Here is a 27,330-nt window from a genome sequence, read left to right as displayed (position 1 = left end):
TTAAACTTGAGTTGTTTACACTTCTGGGGAAATGACAAGAAGTGATGAACTATTGGAAATGCCACGTTTTGAATTTTGAGAAAGGTATTGAATCCTATCTGCCTTCCCACACACGTTTTTGTGGTTCTTCACGCTAACAACAAAGCTTCACAGTAGTAAGCTTGTAAGCAGAGTATTCTCCCATTGTGAATCAAAAAGAAAGGTCAGTGCCTTATCTCAGTATGGCTGATGGCTAAAACACAGGAGATGAAGAAATCTCACCTCTGGCTTTTGTAACAGGGCTTTGCTACATGTTGATATGTGTCAGAAAATGAATGATTATTAATTGGGGGTGGTGGTGAATAATCTGTCAAATGTGATAGCTAAATGCTGCTCAGGTAGCTGAATACTAGCACGTTCAAATATCTGCATTTGAAATTGTACCATGATATTTACCATGGACAAAGAAAACAGATGTTAACTTGTTTGAGGATGACAAAGTGCAAAACCTTTATTTTGGATGTTGGGATTCCCCCCTTTCCAGCCCCCCCCCCCCCCCCCCCCCCCCCCCCCCCCCATTTTTGGATAAAGTCAGTATTTTGATGTCACAGTAGTAATCTTGAATAACCCTGCAGTCTTGGTGTGAAATGTTTTTTTGTTGTTGTTGTTTGTTTTTTTTTTTTAATCACTGTGGTATGAATGTATGTTCTTCTGGGAATTTCCCTCTCATTTGATCCAGTTATTTTTATTCCCAGAGCCTACTTGAACAATGCACAGAAAAAAAAATGGAGCACAGATACTTCTTGCTTGCAATGAAGTATTTATTTCATTGGCGTTTATTGTGAATACCCTGCAGTACATTAGATGTTCCAATTGTATCTATGTGAAAATGCTGTAGTGATTTAAGGTAACTTCATTACTCACGAGTACTGTAACAGACAGTCTGCTAAATACATTCCCTTAATGAATGTAAATAAAATATGTATTAATTTATAGGCTACATTTTGCTTATACAATTTTGTTGCAAGGTTGTTTTCCATTTTCAGACAAATCTTTAAGAGCTTTTTTGCGTTCTCCTAATAGTTATTTTTTACACCCCACTCTTCTAGTCCGGCAGACAAACCTATTAATTAGAGACGCATTGTTCTCAGTGGTGTAGTCATTAACATATGTGAGCTTATGGCCAATATTGGATGATGTATAAACTTCATGAGATAAATGGCAGACATTAAAAACTTTTAATTGCAGCCCCCTGCCATCCTCTTCCCCCCCTCAAGTTAATTACATTATTTGATACCTACAAAGAAAATCAATACTCAAGGAGTGAGCATTCATATCATCACTAATTTTTCTGAAACTATGTAGCATGATATTTATAATGACATAATGGCAGATATAGGTAGGAGTATATACAGTGCGTCAAGATGTATGCGTGAACTGACTTTGAAGTTTTATATATGTGCTCTTTAGGCCTTCTAGACAGTTTTTTTGTTTTGTTTTCTTCATAGAAATCTTCTTAAATTGACTTTAGTGTGATTGTAATATGGATAAAGGTGTGCCAGTATATTTTGTATGCTATTTCCAGTAAATTTTGGTAGACCACAGTAGATATAATATTGACTTTTGTTGAAGTGATTAGCGTGACTTATTCATGTGAGACATTTCTTATTAATTCATATATAGCTCATAAGTAGAGGGACTGAAAAATATTTTCTGAAGTCAATTTTCATGACGGTGCCTGTGTGTGCATGTATATATAAACCTCAAATAAATAGTTTGTTGTAGATTTCTAAGCTTAAGAAAGTTGTCATGTTATGTTTTTTTTTTTTTTTTTTTTTTTTTTCCCTGCTTTTTTAACAAATCTGAATTTGAAGAGTGTGGTAAAGAGGTTCAAAACTCAGCTGTTGCCATAATGCTTAGATGCTAAAAGCCAAGAAGTTGAGATGAACAAATACGATACAGTTTCTTAATAGCTCTATGGTTAATTATTGACTGACCACAGAGGAAGCCAGAAGCTGGAATGTATTGCTGGCGTCTTGTTAATTGATTGTTCATCAAATGATCTTAATATAGTATTTCCTTTCTGGTTAAAAGTTTGTGGGTTATCTTTTTGTAAGTGACAGTAACACAATTTGTACTGTGCAGGATCTGAATGCAATTTACTTATTTTCTCTTGTGAACTCAGATGCTATCTTTGAGATTAAGTGGGACTGCCCATGAGGCGTTTGTGCTGAACTGGTGCCTCTATGTATGTGTGGTGTAGCTGATGGTTCAAAGGATTGTAATTCCTCAGTTTAATAGAGGAACTAATTATAGGTCTGAGGAACTTTGTTGCAGGTGTGACCAGGGTGATGTTGCAACCATTCAGCTGATGTTCCTGTAGTATCTGCTTCAGCTGGTTCCTAACACCTTCTGGAGAAGCTGTTTGCCCACTTCTGGAAGTGATTGGAGTGAAATTGGTGTATGAAAAACCATCTCCTTTGCAGAGTGTTTTTTTTTTTTTATCTTCTCTCTTTGTCTGGTGTTGCATTTTTAATCAAAAGTGACTTGGGTAAGAGGGGAAAGAATACAATGGAGAGGAAGAGTGGCTAACAAGCCTTTAGCTGGTGGGAGTTGCCTATGTCTGATTTAATTTACAGCTGTTCTCCATCATATCTGTGCATCCTTCAATAATGGCAAATGCTGTATAGCTACTTTCCTAGTACGTCAGTAAAATAGGTACTAAATACCCTCAATTTTTAAAGAGAATTTAATTCTAAATAGTAACAAATGAAAACAAAAACTGAACAGCTTTTGTAAGCTACAACAGATGCTTCAAGCATATACTTTTTTTATTACACAGGTATTTCTTCTCAACTATGTAGATATTCAATCTTTTTCTAACTTTCAATTTTACTTGTTTACTCAATTGTGCTTAAAAAAAAAGATTTTAAAACCTGGCTTTTATGAATTGGATTCAAGATGATACATTATTGGGAGGCATGTTATAAGAGTTGTATTTCCATGAGATCATCAATCTGTTACCTTTAATAATGTCATAAAGAGGTAACATTATTGATAGTTCTTGCATCATCTCTTCTTTTTACTTAAATTCTAATCAATGGCAAAGGCAATGCTGGAATTTTCAGATTCTAAGTACTCTTGCTGCTGTGAGAGCTGACTTGGCTGGTTGATGTTATGCAGCTGATCAGCTCACCACTGTGCCTTTGGTGGCATCACTACCCAGAGCAAAGAGGTAATGAGGCTAAGGCAATGCTGTATGGCAACAGAGGCAGGTGTCCAATGTGGAAATATTAGGCTTGAAACAATTCACAATGATGCTTTTCAGTCATGCCTGTGGTATTTCCAAGAGCTTCATGACCAAATCAAAAATGAAATACATCCTAGGGATGGTGGAAAATATCACATGCACAGCAATAACTGTAACATGTAAACGGAGAAGGTGAACGTGGTTAACATAGTGAAGCAAGTTAACATGAGTATGACTCAAAGCCAAGCCACATCACTTTAACCTAAGGGAGAATAATCAAGGGATCTGAATCAGAATTCAATAATTGTTCCACATGCTCCCAAAACAGCCTCTGTCTTGCTGTGAATGCAAATGCATAGACTTTTGTTGTTGTTGTTTGAGTTAAATGAATTAAGAGTCTTCTGCATTAGGCAGGAATAAATAATGGAATAATATCAAATTGCAAGAAGAATGGAATATACCATACATGAAGGTGCATAAGTGGGTACTATTCAGAGGGTTCAAAAGAGTTGGTTTCCAGCATTGAGAATTTTTTCATGGCATGGTCGCGGATAATAATTCCAAATACCTATCTGGGTCTGGAGAGGGATGTCTGAATCTAGATTTCACTGTTGAAATCAGGGGAAGCCCATTAAGTAGGGTGATTTTGGCTCTTTCTCAACATAAGTCTGACGTTCATAAATGCCTGCCTGCAACAGTGGTACTAGCATGCTTTGAGGTCCCTGCTGAAGTAGTAGCATGCAGTTGGCTTCCCTGCTGACAGACTGACTGGAGAGGTTCTGTTAAAATGTTGTTTTCCTTGAAGGTGTCTCTTGTAATGTTTTGTAGACAAACATAATTAGAGAAAAAGTAATGTTCAGAAAAGTGGGGGAAACAGGACCAAAAATACTTGAAACAGTGTGGGGAAAATAATAAGAGTTTTAGGGTATAGAATGTAGAACAGTTTGTTTTTAAAATAGCATGGGGAATTTATAGTGGCATCTGGAGATTTGGAGAGGAAAGAATAACTTTAGTCACCAAAGTAATTTCATATTGAAAAGATTTAAAATATTATACCCAATAGTTCATGTTTCTCTTTGTGGTTGTGGTGAGTTAACCCTGGATGGCTGCTAGATGCCTGCCAAGATGCTCTCCTACTCCCTTTAATAGGACAGGGGGAGAAAATAAGATTAAAAAGCATGTGGGTCAAAGTAAAGACAGGGAGTTCACTTACCAAAATATTACCATGGGCAAAACAGACTCAGGGAAAACTAATTCATTGCCAACTAAAAATAGTGAGAAACAAGGACAAGTCTAAAAACACCTTCCCATGCTTCCTTCTTTCCTGGGGTCAACTTCACTCCTTTGCTCCTGACTCTTACATCTCTTCCTTGTCCTGCCCCCAGCCAGTGGCACAGGGGAATACAGAACAAGAGTTGTGGCTGGTTCACAGCACTTCCTCAGCCGCTCCTTCCTCCTCATACTTTTCCCCTGCTCCAGCTTGGGGTCTCTTCCACAGAGTGTAGTACTTCACAAACTCCTCTGACATGGAACCTTCCCAAGGGCTGCAGTTCTTCAAGAATTGCACTAGTGTGGGTCTCTCCATGATGTAAAGTCCTTCAGAAATGGACTGATCCAGCATGGTTCCCCTACAGGCTGCAATTCCTGCCAGATGATCTCCTCCAGCACAGGCTTTCCGCCACCAGCCACAGTTCCTGCCAGGAGCCTGCTCCAGAGTAGGCTCTTCATGGGCTGCAGCTTCCTTCAAGGAACATCCACCTGCTGCAGATGTGGATGAATATCTGCTCTGACATGGTCCTCTCCATGGGTGCAGGGGAGTCTCTGTTCCAGCACCTGTGGTGCCTCCTCCTTCCACCTCTAACCTCGATGTCTGCAGGGCCTTTTCTATCACATTTTTCTCACTCCTCTTTCAGTTGTTTTGCACTTTCTTTAATTTCCTAGAGCTGCTGTCTGCTTTGCTGATAGATGCTGCAGAGCACAGCTGACTTGTTTTTGGAGCCAGCTGGAACTAGCCGTGTCTGACATGGGGCAGCCCTTGGCCTCTTCTCAAATAGGCCACTGCTGCAGCCCCCACTCTACCAGAACCTTGCCGCAATAAACCCAGTACATTAGCCTTAGAAGTTACTCTTCTGTCATACCAGAAAAAAACTTTTGACATTGCATTAAGCTAATGCGTTGTTTCTGATGAATTCAGCATCAGTCATTCGGAAAGTCTAAACTGTCCAAGCTAAAATTAAAACATCTGAGGCATGTAGTTACTGTAACAGGTTTAATTTATAGTGTTTGGCCTTGTGTTGTTGCATAAGCAAACAACACTTGAAGTTTCAAAACTGCATTTAAAATTGATTTATATATATGCATATATAAATTTAATTAAATTCATTTAAGTGTTCTTAGAAATCGCTTTTCAAATTTCTGAACAAAAGATGTAAAGCTTAGGCTATGGTTATTTCAGATGCTAAATTCTCTGAAGATATGGGAAAATGGTTTTCATTGCTATACCTTTCCTAATACTACCAGTATTAAGGAAGATCCAAATTACGTTTTTGCTACTGTCATCCTTTTCATCAAAGCTGACCATCCTTTTGAAACAGCAGCTCCAGAAACTTGCAACCTAAGCTTCTTGTCTACTACGCAACCATATAAAGATTATAAAGATTTTATAATCTTCAGTGGGTGGGTCTTGTTAGCAGGGCATTGACCATAACACTTCTGAAGATAGCATGGGTGCTTAAGACACTAAGAAAATTATCCTTAGTGAATATCTCTTCACAAATGCAATCGCTTCAACGATTGTGATAGATGCCAGAAGGAACTAGTGCCTGTGGCAGAATGTATGTCTAGCTTAGGCCTCCCATTCCAGAACAAGGCATGCTAAAATACTCCAGTGATAATCCTTTTCTCAGTCTATCCAAAGACAGAAACATCACACCAACTCATGTTGAATTGACAAACTTAGTGACAAACTCAGCTTCAAACCCATTCAAGATGGGAAGTCATATTCTTGATCATTGCCAATAAAGAAATACTAAATAACAGCTGTTAGAGAGAAAAAGTAATAGCAATTTTCCAGTCTACAGTCATTAGAAGAGTGTCACCAATGTGTAATCTGACCAGATAATCAAGTTGTTTGAAATCTATTCTTTGCTGATTCTGAGAAGTAGAATAGGAGAATACTTGAGGATATATCTAGACTAGCCAGCAGGTGTATGCTAGAATCTATCTTCTACTCAGCCAAATGAGGGACTTGTGCTGCTGCTTATTTGTGACACTGTATGCCCAGGTTTCCAGGATGGAAACCATTATTCACTTTGAATAACAAAGTGAATACATACCTAGGTGTTACCTTAGCTGGTGGGGATGCAGCTGAGCCATTTACTGAGAACCCAGGCACACCTGTGCAGGCACCAGATTTAGGTGCTATAAAGGAAGCAAGTTAGCCTGCTGTTCTCTCAAAGTAACCTACAGAGTGGGTTTACTGTGACTATATGGCTACTGTACTGTACCTTGGTGGGCAACAGGGCCACTCATTCAGAAGTGACAGAATCTGTGCAAGGAGTTACAACCTCAGGTTCAGGAGCAGGAAGAGAAGTAATGAATGATACCCTAGTACAACTGAAGCGAATTAATTTAATCTGACATTAATTTTTATTAGTTTGCAAACCTATTTCATTTTTTTTGATATTTATTTATCAAAACATCCTCTTATTTTTTTTTTGTTCGTTTGCTCCTTGGAATTCTTTTACTTTTATAAATACATAGGATTTGGATATTTTTAAAGGGATTTAGGTTGTTTGTTTTGATCAGTGCATTGCATAACTTGGCTGTATAGGTAATATCTTGTCCTAGACAGAGAAATATCTGTGGTATATTTAGCAGTGCTTCATTGGCTCATGCTTTGAAGACAGACACAAATTTACCTATTCTCCCATGGGGTGTTCATAGGTGAATACAGCTGTACATCTTATTTTTCTTATTGACACCAAGAATTTCAAAAAGATTTGCTAGTTCTATTTCTGACTACATGATGTCAACATAATCAGCGGCTTGTTTTACAATTTATATAGTTGTTGCTGCTTATAAATAGTAGTCACCCTATTTTGTTGCTATTTGTATTTCACTATTTACAGTTGTAATAAAATGTTTAATGGAATAAAAAAGAGCTAATGTATTTGAGAATTGCTACTAATAAAGCAAATAGTGACTCAGATAATTCCTGCCACTCTGATAAATTAGATAGGCTGGATTTCCCCAAGGCATTTTAAACTGTTTGGAGCAGAACCAAATGTAGAGCAGTGCTGAGCAGGGGACTTTGGCAGTGACTGGCTGTAAGACTATCAGTCACCAGTTTAACTTTCATGATCCTGTTGTTAGCACACTAAAGGCATATTTACTTGTCGTAATACTCTAACAGTTCTGGAAATGTTATTATATCATAAAAAGCCTATCATAATGAGAAGATGTGCATTTGTTTTGAAATGTGGAAGAGTAAGAATTGGTAATGTCATTGGCACTTCCAGCCACATAGTGGTTTTAGTGTTACAGAAACTGTGCTGCTGCCCATTAAGTTCCATGTCTGATCCCTTTCTAGGCAGGAGTTTTTTTGGTAAGGGTGTATGTGTTATATGTGCTGAACAAACTTCAGGCAGGCAGTACTTCAGCTGAGGCTACCTACTGAACTATGTTACAGGTGGCAGTGATTTGACCCCTAGTTCTCAGTGCTGTTTGTGCAATTCTGCTTGATTTTGTTCTATAGTCACCGCAAAGTATCCATCGTCTTTGCTGCTACACACTTCAGTAGCATATTAGCTCCTTGAGAGAAGACTCGGATCAGCTCGGCTGTCATGACTTTAGGGCAAAAAATGGAAGTCCAATTGTGGTATGCAAGGTAGATAAAGGTAAAGTCTGTCTCCAAGTCCTCATCTCTTCTTGAGCCTTAACTCTCTGCATTGTCAGGCTAGTTGCTGGATACCTTATATAAAACACTTTGCTGCTAGCACAGGGGAAAATCCTTGACAGGCTATGAAAAGGACAGGAGGGATCCCAATACAACAGATGGCATGTAGGAAACTGTAAGATCTATGTGAGTATGCAAAAAATGAGATAAATGGTGGGCAACTTGATCCAAGTCCTCCTTAAGGTGTTTGATAATGGGGAGTACAGGAAAGAAGCTGGGTGCATTTGAAACTTTCAATTGGCTGCAAGGAATAATGAATGGATACCTAAGAAAGACTAAGAAAAACAAGGCTACTTGTGAAACGATATCTTTGCTCCCCATGACAATGCTTCTGTTTCTCATAGGAAAGTGTGGGTGAAAAAATGCCCATCACGCTTAAAACAAACAAACAGAAACACACAAATCTAAACTGAAATATGATCTCAATTTAATGATAGCAGGGATCATCTGTTTTGCGCTTATTTATGCGGAAATATGCACCTGCTTTAATGATAATTAAAAAACCCTGTCTTCTGGAAAATGAGTGAGGTAAGCAAATAGAAGAATGTTTGTAGATGTAACTGGTAGCTACCACAAAGACGAAGACACTTGTCAAGTTCTGCTGTTTCCACATAGTTTTTTATTTGGGGAAGACCCATGATGATCTAGGAAGTTTTATCGTGGGACACACACACACACACAAAAAAAAAAAAAAAAAAAAAGGTGAACAGATAACCTACAGAAATTCTGCAATAGCATCTTTCCCATGGTTTTCTTGTGGTTGCTGTCAGAAGTTGGCCTGTGGTGAGCCACTTCATGGGCAGTGACGATATATTGTAAGTTGGGCTGGGAAGATGAGTAGAATGGAATAAGATAGGGTTGAAGATCTGTAGGTTTACTCTAGTACCTGAACAGCCCTGCGTGCCTGTGCAGTATGATGGGTTGACATTTTCTGCCTTTATAAATGGAAATTGATGTGCTTTTGTAACCCTGTGCTGCTCATTCACTGTTACCTTCTGGAATAAAGTGCTTCAAAGGTTTTCAGCAAATGTCTTGGCAGACATAGACATCATGCTTGTTCCTTTCTTTGTCTAACCTAGTGTGTCAAGTAACTTCTTCCTAAGTTAAGAAACTGGTTTATGGCCTGTAGTGTAGTGTGTCTGGCATGCCTTTGTTATTAGCATTCATTGATCTTCCTACTGACCTTTGTGATCTTTTGATGACTTACAGAAAAATCAGTTTACCTAGTTTTTCAACAGGATTCATAATGGTAACTTCTGGTAGTATAGTGAGCTTATCCTCCCCATCATTTAGAGATAGATACTTTTTAAAGTATTTGCTAAACTGTGCTATTTATCCATGTATCTCTTCTTGGAAAACCATCATGTTTTGTGAAGAGTCAACTTCTGTTTGCTAGATAGAAAGTAATTTACAGTCAAGCATACAGTCCTGTGCCTAAGTGCTGCTTAAAAACAATGTGATGAAGTATTTCCTGTGCTTCCTCTATTGCATCTGTGATCTTTAGATCCCCAAGAAGATGTATCTTCACATTACATGAATGGAGATTACAGTCACTGTGGTTTGTGCAGCTGATAAGGTGGTTCAAAGGAAACACAATATAAAAATGAATGGTTTAAGAAAACATAAAAGAACACCAGTGAATGAAAGTCCAACAATTTTAAAATAATTTTCAATTTTAAACTTTATTTGGAGTGGTATGTTTGTAGAATGTGACTTAGACCAAATGTACAATGCTGAAGGCTGGTGCCTATTTGGGATGCTATAAGCGTAAAAAGATCATCAATATACCAAATGCTGTTTCAGGCTCTTATAGTGGGTATGATTTATTGTTTGAATAACAACAGCAATTCCTTTGGGTATAGCAAGAAACAATCATTTAAGTGTTTTTGAAAATGCTACCCTTTTAAACAATGCAATTTCCTTTGTCAATGTAATCTGTTGTCTGCGGAGTTTGCTCTCAATTCCCTCTTGGGCATGTGGCAGGCAGATAGCACCTAGCCCTTTGTGTTGTTTTATCCTATTTTATGCAGTATTGTTCTGAGTTTTGTTCTCATTGTTTGGTTGCATCAAACTCCTGCAGAAAGCTGGAATGTGCTAGCCTGTGCTCTCTGGCTGTGTGGTACATATTCTCAATGTGTGTTAGCCTAAATCAGTTTCTTTCTGCAACCACATGACAGTTAAACCTTAGACTTCTGGAAATAAAAATTCTTAAAAATATATATATATATACTTTTTTAATTTGTGAAGCTTGTCTGTATTGGGGCTGTTCCTGTCTGGCTTTAAGTAATTGTTGCTTCTTATCCAGTTTTAAAAATCTGTCGCGCTGCGCAGCTGCTTCCCTTTTTACCTCTCCAAGGGTGGATTTATCTACCCAAACCAAGACTTTTATTTTTATTTTTCTATGATTTTGTCTCAGCAGTTCTTCCACAATGCTTGATTTTTATTTAATTTCCTAGTCCAAGCCCCGCTGCACAATCCCCCTGAATTTCTCTGGCAAATCCACAGCCTTATTTCCTAAACCACAGCGTACTCTGTCCTGTGGTGGGTCTTGTGTGTGGAACTCCCAGGGAAGATATGAAGAGTGCAATATACTTAGGATTTGCAAAACAGTGTTCTCTTCTAAGGTTTATATCTAACTTCTGTACTGGCAGGACAATGCTTTCTGAAGATCTAAAGTGATGTAAGCTTATAAATCTGGAGTATGTACTTCTGAAAACCCTGAATTTACAATGAAAATGGAAGGTTTGAGTTATGTGACAACCTCACTAAGGCTGTCTATAGATCTAATAATTTGAAAGACAATGATTACACTAAGTCTTTGCCACCAGTATCACTGTTGTGCCAACCAACAGTGAGTTCTTTTAGAACCTCCTCCATAAATTAAATGAGCACTTGGATGTCTTCAGTGTGCAGGAATACAAGCAACTGTACCATTGTGCCTTGAAAGGAATGAGAAAGCTGCTTCTCGATATTATGGAATCTGTCTCCAAAGAGATCACAAGCTTTTTATTTTTCAGAAATAGATAAGAGTGCATCTTCTGAAGTTAGCTTGTGCAGGTAGCAAATAGGATTTTCTCTGATCTAGGGAGCAGTTTGAAGCAGGTATGGAAGTGCTCTTGTTATGGCAGCAGCACTGTATATTAATACTTTCTGATTTACAGGCCAGAATGCGAAAGAAACACCTGAGGTCTTTTAAATTTTCATGGTTTTGCTCTTAGGTTACCACTGTATGTTGTGGATTTGTGTGTGTTGTCTTGTTGTTTTTAAATACATTCTTTATGTAAGAGTTCTTGTAGTAGTAGAATTTTTGGAAGACACCAAGATTCCTTCATATTTGAACTGTAGCTGAGTCATTGCTTTTTATGTTTTCTTTTTGAGAAGTCTTTCCCCACCAGCTATTTGTGATTTTTTTTTTTTTTTAATAGTTAGCAGTCAAACATTTTTCATAAGAAACTTTACAAATAGTTGTTGCTTTGTTTATTCACTTTATGATTCTGTTTGGTATTGAGTGTTCTCAGTGTATTTCTGGACATCATTAATTTTTGATAACATCTAGCTAATTTCTTCAGGCTCCGAGCACAGGAGTTCCAACTCGAGTGGAATAGCATGATGGGGAACCAGCTACTGATGGGCACTTGATTATTGCCATTATAACTGAAACACCTTCCCAAAATATCATTCCAGATAACAATTGTATGTCTAGTTAGATACATCATGATTATTATGTAATTTAAAACCAACATAACCACTGATAGCAGGTTCTCTTTTGTGAGTTATATTGGATATATAGTAGGTTGTTTTAGCTCTACTTAATTAACTTTAATTAAGTGTATATATATGTGTATGCTTTTGGCTGGTGAGATTCATACCGTAACTGATTGGTTTGTTTATTTGTATTTATTGCTTGTTTACCAGGCGTTGAGTTGTTTTTGCTTTTAAAGTCTTGGCAGCAGCATGAAGACAGTCATATTATATTGTCTTGGCTGCTTTGCTTTGAGAGCAACTGAGCCATGAAGCCTGGAGAACCTTTTAGGGTAGAGGTGGGGACAAGAAGAAAAAGAGAGGAATGGGGGAGCTTGAAGAAAAATGTAGTCTGGAAGATTTCTGAAAGAAGCAGAGGAGCTGTTTGTAGTAAGATGATGGTAGAAAAATAGAAGCTCTTTCAGGGCCTCAGGGAGGAAAATGTGAGATTGTCCAACTCAGTTTTATTTGAGCTGTTGGGCTGAAGTGTGACATCTGAGGAAAGAAACTGCCCTGAAAGACGGTAGGACCTAATCAGATTTGGGTTCTGTATTAGCACAGCATTTTTCATAGTATTTAGAAATATGCTTGTGTTCTTTTTTTTTTTTTTTTTTTAATTGTTTTTGGTATTTGCTTTTTCTGGTTTTGGCATATTCACTTTAAAGCATGGACAGTGATTCATCTGAAAGCTCTGGCTGAAACAAAGCTCTGTCATCAGTGTCCACAAACAAACTGGCCAAATGTGGTAGCAAGAGGTACAGGAATGTTTATGTGGTTTTGTTGCACTTATTAAGTATAATAAATTAAAGCATATTTGAACCACTGACTACAGTTTCTGCCTGGGACATGTGAAATCACTGCCTCATTTAACCAGCTTCTGTTAGATTTAAGCAAGGATTATGAAAGCTACACAGATTTCCCCAAAAGGGAATACGAAGTGTTTAGTCTGAACATGGGCCACTCTTGCTTTTGAAAAGCTGGAGGTATTCTAATTGTTACTGAATTTTGTCAAAGTTGTCAGCTCAAGTGAGGCTGCATTACAACTTGGCAATTTTTATTGTTTTTAAATTCTTATTTATTTGCAAATCATTATGAATAACTGGAGAGAAATAATGCTCTGTTATCATCTTGTTTTTTTTAAATGTATGCTATCAGAAGAGAAGTCACACAACAATTTCTAGATGGCTATACTAATACCTTTGACAAACACCTTTGCAAATGTACACTTGCACAAATATTCCTGAAGTGAGCTTTTTTCAAGCAAGCAAGAAAAAAAATCCCACTCCAAATGGCTGTATTTGTGGATGTCACCTGAAAACAGAGTTAAACATTATTTTTAAATGTTGTTTTTGATATGTAACAGGCTTGCCTGATTTGTTTCAATATACTTATTCTGAGATGCAAGTGTCTTTTTTAAATGTTTATTTTTGCAGTTCTTATTCCAGATAAATATGCAATTGATTTGTGTAAAGATTCAAGCAGGTTTTATACTCCTTGGCAAAGGAAAACTACATTGATGGTGGACTACTTTCCTGGGGATTTGAAGCTAAAACTATGGAAATTAAATAGTTTTTGCTTATCCAGTGCACATTTTACCTATTCATTTGTAAGGATTATATGGGAGACTATCAAGAAACCTTGCTAATGTCAAGCTATGCAATCTAGTCTGCTCTCCTCTTTTGCACAGAGCTAGTCATCTCACACAGAAGGCAATCGTGTTAATCAGGTTAGTACTAGAGAAAGGAAGTGGATGTAAATCTCTCCCTTGTAGCTATCCTTTACTGCATCTGGCTATTGCCTTCACAGGTTGACTCCAAGATAAACTGCCTGCAATTTGTCTGTTACTCTGATGGAGAGACTTTAGGCTGTACTTGAAACTAATTTTTTTTTTTTTTTTTTGTAGTAGAGATAAGAGTATCTAACAATAGCAGTGCTACTTTGAGTCTCAAGATGTTGCTTGTTTCCTTATCTGCCAGAAGTTTCTTCTGTTGCAAAGTTAGCTTGGCTTAATTTCCTTAAAGTTGGCCCAGGAAAATGGCTACTCTTTCAAAGAGGGGTGGAGCTGAGCTGAGAAAAGGAAATGCTGTCAAATTTAAATTTAAATTTCATTTTGTGCTTGTATCTGGTTTCTAAACTGGGTCTCCAAAAGTTGACTTAGCCTAAAGATGTGTTAACCTAAAGATGGGCATAGGCAGGGAATGAAATCTTAGGACAGTGACTTACTTCTTGATTTAAAGATAAAGTGAAATCAGGCTTTGTGTTTTCCATATTACCTTGGGCGAGATATCATACCCTTGCCGCAATGGGTAGGTATCTCTGCATGTGTAACGGACAAAGAGCATTACTCAGCTTTTTACAAGGGTTGTGAGGATATGTCCAGCGTAGCTGATAAAGTCTATGTATAGACAAGTTGTGAGCCATATGAATACTTCAGTATAAGATTTTTCATATCAGCTTTTCAGAGTAGATGGTACACTGACAACTTTATATGCAATTCTATGCATGTCTCATCTTCGATGGCAGGTTGATATTGAGAAACAATACCAAGCTTCCAGAGTTGTCTGCCACCTTTCTTGTTTGCTTCTAGTAATCATGTGGCCAGAGGCTGAGCTGATCAACTTTCTGAATTTACAGGAAAATCACATACCTGTCCTTCCAAACAGAATTGCTAATTTTCTTTCAGATAAATGGGCTGATCCAGAAATGCTGCCGTAGCGTGAGCCAAATTTGATGTAGAGGAAGGAGTAGGAATGGGAGAAGGGGAGGGGAGCCAATCAGAAACTTCCCTCCTTAGTGGCTGCTATACTCCTGGGTTGGTTGAAATATAGTAAAATAGCATCTTTAGGAATGCATTTGACTTCATAATGGCCTCTTATTCTTTCTAGGTCTCTGTTTCTTTCAGGCTAGGAACACAGGTGCCTGGGGTCCAAGGTTGCAGGCTGTTGCAATACACAATTATATTTGCTTCTATTGCTATAGATTGCTTAAATTACCTGTAGGTTTGTTTAATGTGAATGTCAACATTAACCATTTTCCAGCTGTCTTTTTGGAAGTAAAATTCTATTTATCCAATTCAAAAGCATTACATAGACAATATTGCCCAAAACAATGAGACTAGATTATTTCTCTAGACCAGCCTGCTGCTGCCTAGGTAAGGCTCCAACTTGTTTTTGGATTTAGAAGACGGCTCCTTGCTTTCTTGCAGAACGTAGAATCAAGAGCACTTGAGTCCTGTGTTTTTTGTTTGTTTGTTTTGAAAGACAGTATTAATTTGAACAATTACTAATAAAATCTTTAGAGAACCTTAATTTGACTTCATCTTCTGATATTTTTTTTGTCTTCAGTCTCCTAACATACCAATTTACTTCTTTCTTCAAAGAAAGGGTGAAATTTCAAGATGCATGTGTTACTGGACTTATTGGATTAACCTTGTATTACTAATACAAATTACTGATGTTGCTGACCCGTCACTTCATCTCCCACAGAAAGTGCTTATTTGGCATCTCTACGGGCTGCGCTTATTAAAACAGACACACAACACATACGTTGCAGTAACTTTTACAGCAGTTTTTATTCTTTGTATATTCTGGGTTGGCCATAGCTGCTTAGAGCAAATTAGGAGGCTTATCCTCAAATATTGGAAAAACAATGCCAGGTGTTACTGGAGACAGTGAAATAAAATGTCAAGAAACATGAATCTGCTGCCACAGTGAATGTTCTGAAAAATGCTTCCGTGATGTATACTCTTCATAGTACTAAATGGAAAAGATTATGTAGAAATGAAAAATGGTAAGTTCAGCCAGCCTGATCTGCTGGCTGTAACTATTAAGAGCAATTTCATCCTGTTTTTAGAAGTAGAATCCTCCAGAATCTGGAGGAAAATAAAACAAAACAAACAAACAAAAGAAGGCATATCATAATTTTTCTTTCTTGCACTTGAGAGGGAAGAAAAAGGCTAACCTCAGAACTGCCCCTATATCTTAATACCATATGGGGAAAGCGTCATCAAAGCTTTGTACATGGCTTCTGCTCTCAAAATATACAGTATAAAATATGCTCACTTGTGCTAGACATCTTCCACAGAAATATCTGAACAAGTAAAATAGCATTAAGGAAACCTAGAACATTGGGGCTGGGGGAGGAAAGAAGCTCAAAGCAGGTTTGGGAAAACAGCTCCTGCAGGGGGACGCATTGCTGTACCTTCACAGAATTACAGAAGGAATTAGGCTGCAAGAGCACCTCATCCAACCACCCTGCTCAAGCAGGGCCCCTAGAGCAGCCTTCCCAGGACCATGTTCTGGCTTTTGAAGATTTCCAAGGAGGGAGACTCCACAGCCTCACAGTGCTCAGTCACCTGCACAGGACAGAAATGCTTCCTGGTGTTCAGATGGAGCCTTCCGTGGTCCAGTTTGTGCTCACTGCCTCATGCTCCAGCCCCTTAATCATCCATGTGGGCCTTCAATGGATTCCCTCCAATATGTCCATGTGTCTCATGTACAGAGGAGTCCAGAACTACACCCAGTACTCCACATGTGGTCTCGCCAGTGCTGAGTACAGGGGAAAGATCACCTCCTTCAGCCTGCTGGCTATACTTTGCTCAGCCCAGGGTAACGTTACCCTTCTTTGTGGCAAGGGCACACTACTGGCTGATGTTCAACTTGGTGTCTCCCAACACATGCAGGTTTTTTTCTGCCAGGCCACTTTCCAGCTGGGTGGCCCTAGCATCTGCTGGTACATGGGTTGTTCTTCTTCAGGTGCAGGACCTTGCACTTTTTGTTGAACTTCGTGAGATTTTTGTCAGACCACCTTTCCAGTCTGTCAAGGTCCTCTGGGTGGCAGCAAGATTCTCTGGTGTATCAGCAACTCCCCAGTTTTTTATGGAAACATGCTGAGGGCATGCTCTGCCCTGTCATCCAGTTCATTAATGAAACTGCTGAACAGGACTGGAACCAGTGTTGATGCCTGTGGTACACCACCAGTTATTGGCCTCCAACAAGACTCTGAGATCACCACCCTCTGGGCCTTGTTTTCAATCCTGGTTGGTTTTCAGTCCACCTCTCTGTCTATTCATCCAGCCCATATTTCAACACTACTATGAGGGTCAAAAGCCTTACGGAAGTTGAGGAAGACAATAGCCACTTTTCCTCTCATCTATGGAAGGGCTTTCAGCCCTTTTATCATGCTCCAACCTACTCTCTGTTGCTGCCTTCCCAACTTTCCCAAAGTCAACTGCTTTTTTACCTGGATCACGCATGCTTCATTTCATTCAATAGTTGTCATATGCTTCTGTGTACTGTTACACTGAGCAGGATATTTTTAACACTAATGTATGAAAAATATGTGTAGTAAGTTTGAGGCCAACTTATGTGGGGAATTTCAGTCTTGTGTCATTTGGCTGCTTCCATCCCCTAAAAACATTCATATACAACTCAAAGATGCCCTGCTGGGGAGGAAAGTATTTAGCTTATCGGCACATGTTGAAGGGAAGGCAATCTGCCAGCCTGAGAAAGTTAGCACTGTGAGAACAGGGAGGGTGCTGAAGTGGTCCTGAGGGGCTGGCACAGTCACTGCACACAGGTTCTGTGTGCCTCTCTGCCTCCTATGTAAAATGGGACTTGTGCTTATGGTATGTATTAAATAATATATTCAGTGAGCTGAGCACATCAAGGCCTGTGAAAGATCAAGTACAAAACCATGTTTATGCTTGAGCAGATCTATAAAAACAAATTACCACCTCATTTCATTTTTCACAAGTAACTGGAGTAATTATTTAAACCAACAGGCAGCCTTTGACAGATAGTTATTAACACCTTTGGTTACATTTCTATGTAACTTTATAAAATACCATTTTCATAAAATTATAGCCTGCATATGCAAACAATGTGACACAGACACCTGTTAACTAATAGCTATTGCAGTGGTGAAAAATTACTGCAAAAAAATAAACGTAATATGTGTATTTTATACTACTTTTTCTCAGAATGCCAAGGTTGCTTTGCTGGGCAATGTTAAAAAGAAAAATGGTATAATAAGATAGTGTATATATACTTGCATATGTTCACTATCAGTTCTTAAAACAGTATATGTTTCATAATTGGATCACTGGAAGCATGCCCACAAAATATGTCGTTCTCTTAAGTAAATCACGAAAAACAGGACTGGAAGGTCATTAAGAGTCGTATAATCCATGCTTATGTCCCTGGGGTGTTTTAACTGTAACTTAAGTGTAACACATACCCGCAGATGAAGTTTCCATTTAAGCATCAGGACAAAAAATGAAAATAGCGGCTGCTGGCATGAAAATATATAGAGCTTACTATACTGTCTTGTATTTTCATTTTCCAGAATTATGACCATTTTAGCTGGTCTTTTTCATTACTGTTTGTTTAAAAGCAATTAAGTAACATTCTTTGTTTACAAATTTACCTAGTCCATGTGGGATATTAATACTTTATTTTTAAAATGCTTGTTTTTACTGTTCCATCTTGAAATAGGTTAATGAATTTCACTTCAAAGAAAGTGCAGCCTCTCATACAGAAATGTAGCCTGCAGTATAATTGCATCAGGATTTTGAAATAAAGCAGGTGTGCAAATTGTTTTTCATAACAGAAAGCAAGCTTACCCTCACTGTTAATGTGTTTTTCTGCTAACTTGTCTTACCTTCCTGTCTTCTTGTGCCTGTTTATTTCTCTGGGACATAATCCAAAACCATTGAAAATTCTTCAGTGGTTCCAATGAACTTGTGATCAAGGCCTTAAAATTCTCAGCATTAAGCTCTACAGGAAGAAATGTTGGTGGTTTATGCAGTGCTGATTACTGTGAAGCCCTTGTTTTGATGGCTTTAGGCTGTGCTTCATTTATAAGAGTGTATTTAGCACAAGGTCTGACTTGTTAGCGTGACATAATTTTGAGACCATTTCTATATAAATGAATAGTAAGATTGTATTACAGTTACTTGAATGTTTGGGATGTGGGTGTTGTGGGTTTTTGTTTGTTTGTTCTGTTTTTTATTTGTTGTTGTTTTTTTTATCTATATATATTTAATTTAAAAATGAATGGGTAACCATATATTCACAATGTGCCTTTTTTTTTTTTTTTCCTCTAGTGAAAAGTAAAACTATAGTAACAGGCAGTCATGCTTGACTTAGGGCTGTAAACCAGAAACATCACATAATTACATGATGCTTTTGTGGAAAATGAATGTTATCTTTTGTTCATCAAAAACATGTTTTGATGCAAGTAGAGCTCATAGTTTTAAGTACCTTAACACTTCTGTGAGTGTGCATGCTGAAGAAAGAAAGTTCATGATTAAAAAAAAAAAAAAAAGTGGCAGAGATAAATTGTCCTGCCATCCTACTGTCTCGTCCTACCACCTATCTAGGGCTCACCAGATGATTTAGAATCTGTTCAGGCTCTGCACTGCTTGTCATCTGGGATCCCAATGACTTCAGTGCCTATAGATTGGGAGTGCTGCCAAATAGGCAGTAGGTGAGGGATCGTATAAATCAGACTACATTTACCATACCATTGCAATCACTGCACTCCTAGTCTTCAGCCAGATAATTCCATTATTTCTGGTTTTCAGACGTCAGTCATTGTGCCAATGTTTTTCAGTAAAGTGCTCAAAAAGCATATTTTCTTTTTGGTAAAATATAGATATAGTTATCTATCAATAACTGCGTTTGTCTAAGGTGGAGATTAGTTAAAAAAATGTATGAATGCAGTAATTCATAAATGATTGACTGTTAAGGATGATAGATTGTAACAGCTATGCCTTGCTTACAAAGTATATCTCATTATTTTCTGTTCCGACTCATTGAACTTCTGCTACAGAAAGGTTTGTTTTAAACCTCTGTTGTTATTCCTTGTTTGTTTGTTTGTTTGTTTGTTTTGTGTTGTTTTGTTTTGTTTTGTTTCTTTGTTTTCCTTAGGAAAAAGCTATTTGATTTCCATTCATGTACAGGCACATATACAAGTTAAAACAAAAACTGCTGTGATTCTTTCATTTAGTAATACCTTCAGATTACTTCAGGTTACAATCTTCATCTTTTTTCACTTAATTTTAAAATTGTTCTCATACCTTTTATAATGCATGTAAAATATTTGTGTGTACAATACAGACTTTAACAGTCGTTTATGTGATTACAGATTTGTCCCTGCTGTAACAAACATCCAAAGGATAATGTTGCAAACATATGCAGAAAAGTATGTAAACCATGTCTTTGGGATAGAAAGAGAATCTAAAAAAGCTGCTTTGGATAATTCATTTTATCTATACACTAAGAATCTTTATCTTTTTCTCCATAGTCTCAGGAAACAGCAATAGCCACTTTATATAACATTTAATATGCATTCAGTGGTTGGAAGATGTGAAGTATAGCATTGGCACATCTGCTTATTCTGGTGAGGTCATTTTGTGTTTTTTATCCAATTTAAAATGTAGTTTTGGTTCAAAGTGAGTCGTCAATATATGGTGAACCCGCTCTACCCTTGAAGCTATGTAGGCATCTATTGTCAATATTGCAGTTCTGGGAGCAATAAAAATGCAGAGACTTTGCCTATGGGGCTACGTCATAAATAAGTGTTTAGAGACTTGGACTGGCTTCATGGATTATAGGGACCGAGTTGGTCAGATTCTGGGCTCTCTGTTTGACTCAGTCATACTTTATGAACACAGTATAGATGTCTCCTAATCCCACCAAAATTAATTTACTTGTCTGAGAGAATGTAGAAAAATTTTGAGGTTGCCCGTATATTTTTAAGAGCATACTGTATAATAATAGTGATTTGCGTTCTCCACCAGTACTAGGGTCTGTTGTGCTGTGCAGCATCCAAATGCAGTGAGAGACAGGTCTTGTTGTGAAGGCTAAGGAGATGAAATAAAAGCACCGAACGGCAATTTATCTTGCGCAGTTTGTTGGGTTTAGATTGAAATTAGTTCTCTGACTCCCAGCTTGGTGTCCTAGCCACTATATTTTTTGACTTGTCTTTTTTATTGTAAGTGTCTGTGAGATGAGACACCCTGGCCCCAGTTTTCATCTGTCCCTGGCACTTGCACAGACTGTGTCTACAACAACAAATATTCCAGAGCAATAGAAGCAGATTTGCAGAGCAAAATATTTGGTGCTGAGGCTGAGTGTCTGTGCTGCACACATTTGGGAGGGTTAAATAGGAATAGCTGTAGTTTGGTTCTGTTGATTGAATGTCTGTTAGCAGTTTTTGAGTATTAGTTGCACTTCTGAAACATATCTGTAGGTTTAATCTGGGTAAAACTAGTTTGTATATTCCTGGATCACTCCATGAAGCAAACCTAATTTGGGATTGTAGTGGTTGGTCAAGAGGACTTGCACAAGGAGTTGGTGCATTTAATCAGTGTACAAATATTATATGTACCTGTTCCCAGGAACTGTTAGCTTATTACAGAGATAAGAATATTAGGAACTGCCAAGGTCCTCTTCAACAGCAAGTCCATATTCCAGACTTGATTGCTGTGAGTGACAGATGAATCTGCATTGTAAACAAGACACTACAGGAATGTAAGTGTATGGATGTGTACGGATGGCATCAGTGCAGTGTGCAATACCCTGATCAAAGCTTCATCTAAAGCTCTATCACCTTGGAGTTCCCAGCATCAGAAGAGATATAGGGTTTTATAAATTGCTATCACATTTTTTCTGTATTATTAATAAAGTAACCTGTCCTGGAAGTGTTTGTTCCCTACTTGTTGGGATCCAGAGAGGGTTGGCACCTTACCTCCCAGTAAGACTGAGATGGTTAAGAGACTTGCACGTTTACAAAAATACATTCTTGAAGCAAGATAAAATACTAATTTAGACACATCCATCATACAGCCAAAAAATATACTCTTCAGAAAAATGAGGTAGGCCTTATGTTCGCATAATCTTACAAATTTACTTTATGGGGTTGAAGCATTGGTATGCAGGGTTGAGGAGAATCTGTTGTGTTTTTTTTTTCCTACACAAATATATATGTATATATTTTTCTCAAATCAAGACTGAGGTGGAGGTTTTTCATTGCTTAGAGGGCTCAGTAAAGCTTTGAAAATAGCCTACTAGAAGGTAGTCAGAAGGTACCTTTCTCTCTCCAATATATAAATAAATAAATATAAAACCCACTTTGAAGATTTAATTTTCTGAGACTGCTTTTCATGAAGCAATCAACTTCTCTATTTTGCAACTTCCAGTCTTTTTTCTGAAAAGTATAAAATATCTGAAAAGCATGATAATGCAGTCCTTGAGAAAGATGTTGACACCTCTGACGTTCTTTATTTATCTCCAGATATTAATAGAATATAATTCAAACATAATTTCTCTAATTGTAAAGGGTAAATAAAATAATAAATCAAATGCTCAGAACCATAGAAAGAAGTGTGCAACTCAGTATAGGCTAATTCAAGTTCTTGAATAGTTCCAGCAAACTATGCCAACTATGTTGACATGCTGTGGCTTTGTCTCCGGTTAGTGGTCAAATCATTTATAGCAGATTCAAAGACTGTTACTGTCTTAAGAAAATTACATTATATATTCAGCAAGTTTTATTCTGTTAGCTGCAGAAATGTTATGTGAAATCCTTGTAAATAATGAAGCTGAAAAGAAAATTGCAGCATTCAACAAACAACATAGAGAGCACTGTTGGATACTACTCATGCTGTTTAGTGTACTCTTATGTTTAGTAGTCATAATTTTTGTGAGTTGTCTGAATTTTTTAGTTTCTGATGTGAATTTTCTGTTCTAGGGCTATTTTGTGACCCCAATTTTATATGCAGGTTAAAATTGTTTACTTTTGCATAGCTCCAGTCAAGACCCTTGATCTGGCAAAGGTACACATTTGACATGTCTGATACGTATTTGGTAATACATGGCAAATCATTCTTCTGTGTCTTCAGATCTGTTTTTCCTTTGCCTGCATTTTGAAGTCCAGTATTTTGTAACTGTAGAATTAAACTGCCTCTTTAGGAATGCATGAGATTTGTGAGTCAACAGTGGAAAGCAGTTGTATGATTTAGTTGTAAAATTTCAGAATGAGAGAGTTGGCCACTTCTCTGCAGGGTTTTGTGCATCACCTGGGAAAGCATGTTCTTAGCATTTTGCAGGTAAATAAATGGCACTGGGGCCTCTTTAATGTGAGGGGTAATAGTTTTATCATCCAAGAGCCATTACCCAAAAGAAGAGTGTAAGAGGCTTAAGATTTTTTTTTTTCTTTTATAGCATGGTGGATTCTCTCCATATATTTCTCAGCCCTTAGTTTTTCAGAAGTGTTTTTTTTTGTCTGACAGGTCATACTGGCTTTCTACAAACTCATCGAGTTTTTAGTCATATAAACAAGTGAAACACAGCTGAAATTACTAGGAGCAGCGTGTGCTAAACCAGCAAAGAATTTGGCCAAGAAGGATACCCAGGCCTTAATTACCCTTGGGACTAACTTCAGACACCTTAAAATCATTAGATGATTAAACCATTAATGAACTTACTCTGTGCCTTCAGTTCAGCTTGACCAGTAATAAGTTAATTAAGTTATTCATTACCCAACATTAAATTTCTGAACAGTAGCTTTCAGCTACTCTGCAGAAATGCGAGTATTAATCTAAATTACCATAAATGCCTGTTATTTCTTTCTTCCTCTGCCAGTGTAGTATAATGACCGCATGCACCAGGCGTGTCATATATTCTTGTTCTGTCTCATGCTTCATCATACAGTGTTTTTAAATTTGGTGCTCAACCACTGTTCCACTGACCAGTCACTTCCTGCTAGCCTGAAGAACATAGCTTGTAGACGTGTAGATGATCATCCTTCATCTGGAAGATGATTGGAGAAGTTAAGCTTTTTCTTTTCTTTTTTTTTTTTTTTTTTATTGATCAGCTCTTTCTCACTCTTGTTTCCATCTTACAGCTATTGATGTCATCTTACCAGCTGACTCCAGGCAAACATTAGAAACATCAAAGAGCAAAGCTGAGAATATCCATGTGTTAAGCTGTATCTGATTTTAGATCATTTACTTCTCCATGGTGTCTTTTGAGTCAGCATCAGCTCTGTGTTGCCTTCAGGGAGATAGCAACATTCTCTCGTGTTAAGACCTTGCAAGTGCAGGAAGCTGCCCAGGTTGCTGCCCTGCTGTCACCTGAAATGACAGTCAACTTTGTTGCAGAAGAGATGTACAGGGTCCAGCTGGGATATATGTAGTCAACCTGCTTCACGGCACCAAATAGTGCTATGTTTTGTGTTTGTGGCTAATCAGTGTTGATAAAGCACTAATGTTTTGGCTATTGCTGAACAATGCTTGCAAAGCACCAAGCCTCTGTTTCTCTCTTGTCACCCACAGTGAGCTGGCTGGGGTGGGCAAGAGGTTGGTAGGAGGGGATACAGCCGGGATAGCTTACCCAAATCGATCAGCAGTGTGTTCCATGTCGTGCAGTGTTGTGCTTAGCAATAGAAACTGGAGGTGTAGAGCAACAAGTGGGGTGGGGGACATGGGGTGTTGACTTCTGTAGTAGTTGTTGCTGGGCATCATTCTGCTTGGAGGAGGTGCTGAGTCCTTTGGGTCGCGTGCTCTTTTTTTTTTTCTCCTCTTTGCCTGTTGAGCTGTTCTTATTCAGTCTGTGGGTTTCCATGCTTTGTTCTTCCTGTTCTCTTCCCTGTCCCACTGAGGGGTATAAGAGAGCAAATGGCTGCATGGTGCTTGCTGGCTGGGGTCATCACATCACAGTAGTTTATGTAAGTATAATTTATATACTATTTATGTGCTATTTATTCTACATAATAAATATATATTATGTAAGTGTATTTGCAAATCCGTAGCGACAAGCAACATTGCTTGCCAGATATTTCTTTTGTGTGCCTCTTAGGTCAAATTTAGCTGTATAACACTAGATTGCTAATCTAATTTTCATGTATATGTGCTTTGAATCTTTTGGTCACTGGACTGGCAATTCTGACTATCAGTCTCCAGAGTGAGAAAACCTTCTCTTTTTTGGCAACTCGTTTGTTTGTTTTGAACTAGCTATTTGTAGAGTTTATTCTGAGACTCTTGACTTCACTTTTCCATAAGTAGGCACCACACATCACTTGCCAAGGAATACTCCACTTTGGGATTCTTCTTTGAATGGATTTTTTTTTTCTTTTTTTTTTTTTTAAGCTTGCTAAAATTTATTTGCCCACAACTAGTTTAGAGAAAATCCTCAGCTGCCTGTCCATCCGTCTTTTAGGAAAACAGCCCATCCCTTAATTCAGTTTCCTCTTTTTATTTTTTTTTCCCAACATGGATAGGATTTTGATTAAAGAATTTAGTTCAGAAGCTTGTGCATTTTTTCCAAAAGCCTTTCAAAGACCTTGTTGCTAAAATCAACTCTTCCTTGTTCTACTCTCTTGTACGCTTAGCTGCAAGGGGACTAGATTATCATCTGCTACTATCATCAGATTTTCAGATGTGCTGTCATTTCTAGAGGTGGTTTCTATTAAGCTGTCTGACCACATGCTGTGTCTCTTCCTAAGATGCAATCAGGTCTTTCAGTCTGTTGTTTTGGTGAAAATTGTGGTAATCCTCTAATCACTTTTTCAGAAAGTAATTTTCTCAGAGCATCAAGAAAACCTGTGGAGTATTGGAGTATTTGTCTCTGCTATCTTTTCCTGTTTCAAGTGTCCTTGTTAATCTCAGCTCTAATACTGATTTATTTTATTATTATTTTTATTTATATGTTGATGTAGTCCTTTCTGTGTATTTCCCACTTTGACTTTTTGAATTGACAGTAATGTACCTGCAGGATTGCATATGGCTACTTGATAGCATCTGTTTTCTGTTGCTCTTCTGTTTTCACTGTGGGTAGGTGGATGGAGACTGTTCTGTGATATCTAGGGCTTCTTTGATAACCCCGTATTGCACCTCAGGTGACTGCACTGTAGGGTCCATTCCTGGGCCAAATCCCACTGCTTTTTATTTCCATATTTCTCTAAGACTGTCTCCTCATTTTATCTGCTTAGATTGTCTTTCTCACAGAGCTTATACTGGGTGGAATGACAGCCCATAGGATGGCAGGCCAGGTATGTGTTGATATTAAAATATTCTTTGCTGTTCCTGTTCCATGGCAAAGGGAATCTTGATCTCATATATGTCATTCAGTACTGTGCAGGTCCATTTCTTGCTCATTCTGTGCTAGAGATGTATATAGTGTACATTTAGACTTCTCAAGCTCTCACAAATCTGTGGTAGTCTTTTGCTTGCTTTATTCTTGCTGATAGCCTCTTTTCATTTGGAGGGGGTTTAATCAGTGTCACTTACTTCATTTGATGTGCTGGTGTCTGGTACCTGAACAAATGCTGGAGCTGTTCAGATGCTTTTGAATTATTTCTTAGGACCAGTTCCTTCACCAAGGATCAGTTGGTGAGGTTCACATGTTGATTTCTGAATCAGAAATCAGATTGTAGCTGCCACTGAGCTAGTTATGCTGGAAAAAAATTTGGCACTCTCCCAACCCTGTTGCTTCATACAATACCACAATGTCTGTTAAGGTACTCTGTTGTCACCATTGGACGACTCTTGGTCACCCACTGCCTTTCTGAGCCTTTTCTTGTCCATATGACCATGCAGTAGTACTCTGCTGTGCCTCTATTTCCTTCGGAGTTTTCCAGAGCTATCCCTTTGTAGCATGTACCTCTGTATCAGGCACCAGCTTTCTGAAGACAGCTTTGTAGGAATGTCACGATTGTGGAAGTCAGACATATAAACCCTTGTCTGTTGTAGCTCTAAGTTCACACCAAACCCTGAATTTCTCCTTGGTACTACTCCTGTTCTCCACTTCTCTCAGACCAGTCTCAACTTAATAGCGGTAGCTTTGATCTTCTTGCCATTATTTTCCTCTTCTATCTGAGTTTGAGACTGGCGTTAGGCAGAGTACTGCAGCAGAATTAAATGTCTTCTGTAATACAGGAAAATCATATTACGTGTAACTTCACATGGAAACAAAACTGAATTACATCAACACAGCTAATGTTGTTACATAGGAGACCAAATACGAATATATGTATCATGAGTAGCTGCTTTTAAAATCGGCTATTTTTCAGCGTATATGTTATGTAAGCTTTTGTATAAAAACCTGTTTTATTAAGTACTCACTAGCATATAGCGTGATCATTCTTGCTTAGCTTAATTGAGTTAATTCAAGTGGTTGTTGTAAGATAATGACATACTTCTGCAATTGCTATTTATTCCGTTCGTGGCAAACGGGGCCCGAGCAATGCTGTGCCTCCCTCTCGTGGTGAAAGGGAGAGGAAGAGAGCGCCTGGCAGGAGTCGTCTTGAAAGCAACGCGAAAATGAAAGATGCACTCATTTATATCGACACTTAAGTGGTTTCTTCCTGTAGTGAACATGGGCAGGTATTTCTTTGGGAA

At 38.0% G+C, this 27,330-nt stretch overlaps 1 protein-coding gene across 7 annotated transcripts in view; it reads left to right on the top strand.

The window, feature by feature from the left end:
• Positions 1 to 27,330, top strand: part of PLD5 (phospholipase D family member 5) — a 177,515-nt gene that overhangs the window by 5,948 nt on the left and 144,237 nt on the right. The gene's annotated exons all lie outside the window — the stretch shown is intronic.

The sequence above is a fragment of the Anas acuta genome, chromosome 3 (genome assembly GCF_963932015.1).
Source record: "Anas acuta chromosome 3, bAnaAcu1.1, whole genome shotgun sequence".
NCBI lineage: Eukaryota > Metazoa > Chordata > Aves > Anseriformes > Anatidae > Anas > Anas acuta.
Note: the sequence above shows the minus strand (reverse complement) of the source record. Positions and strands in the feature narration are given on the sequence as shown.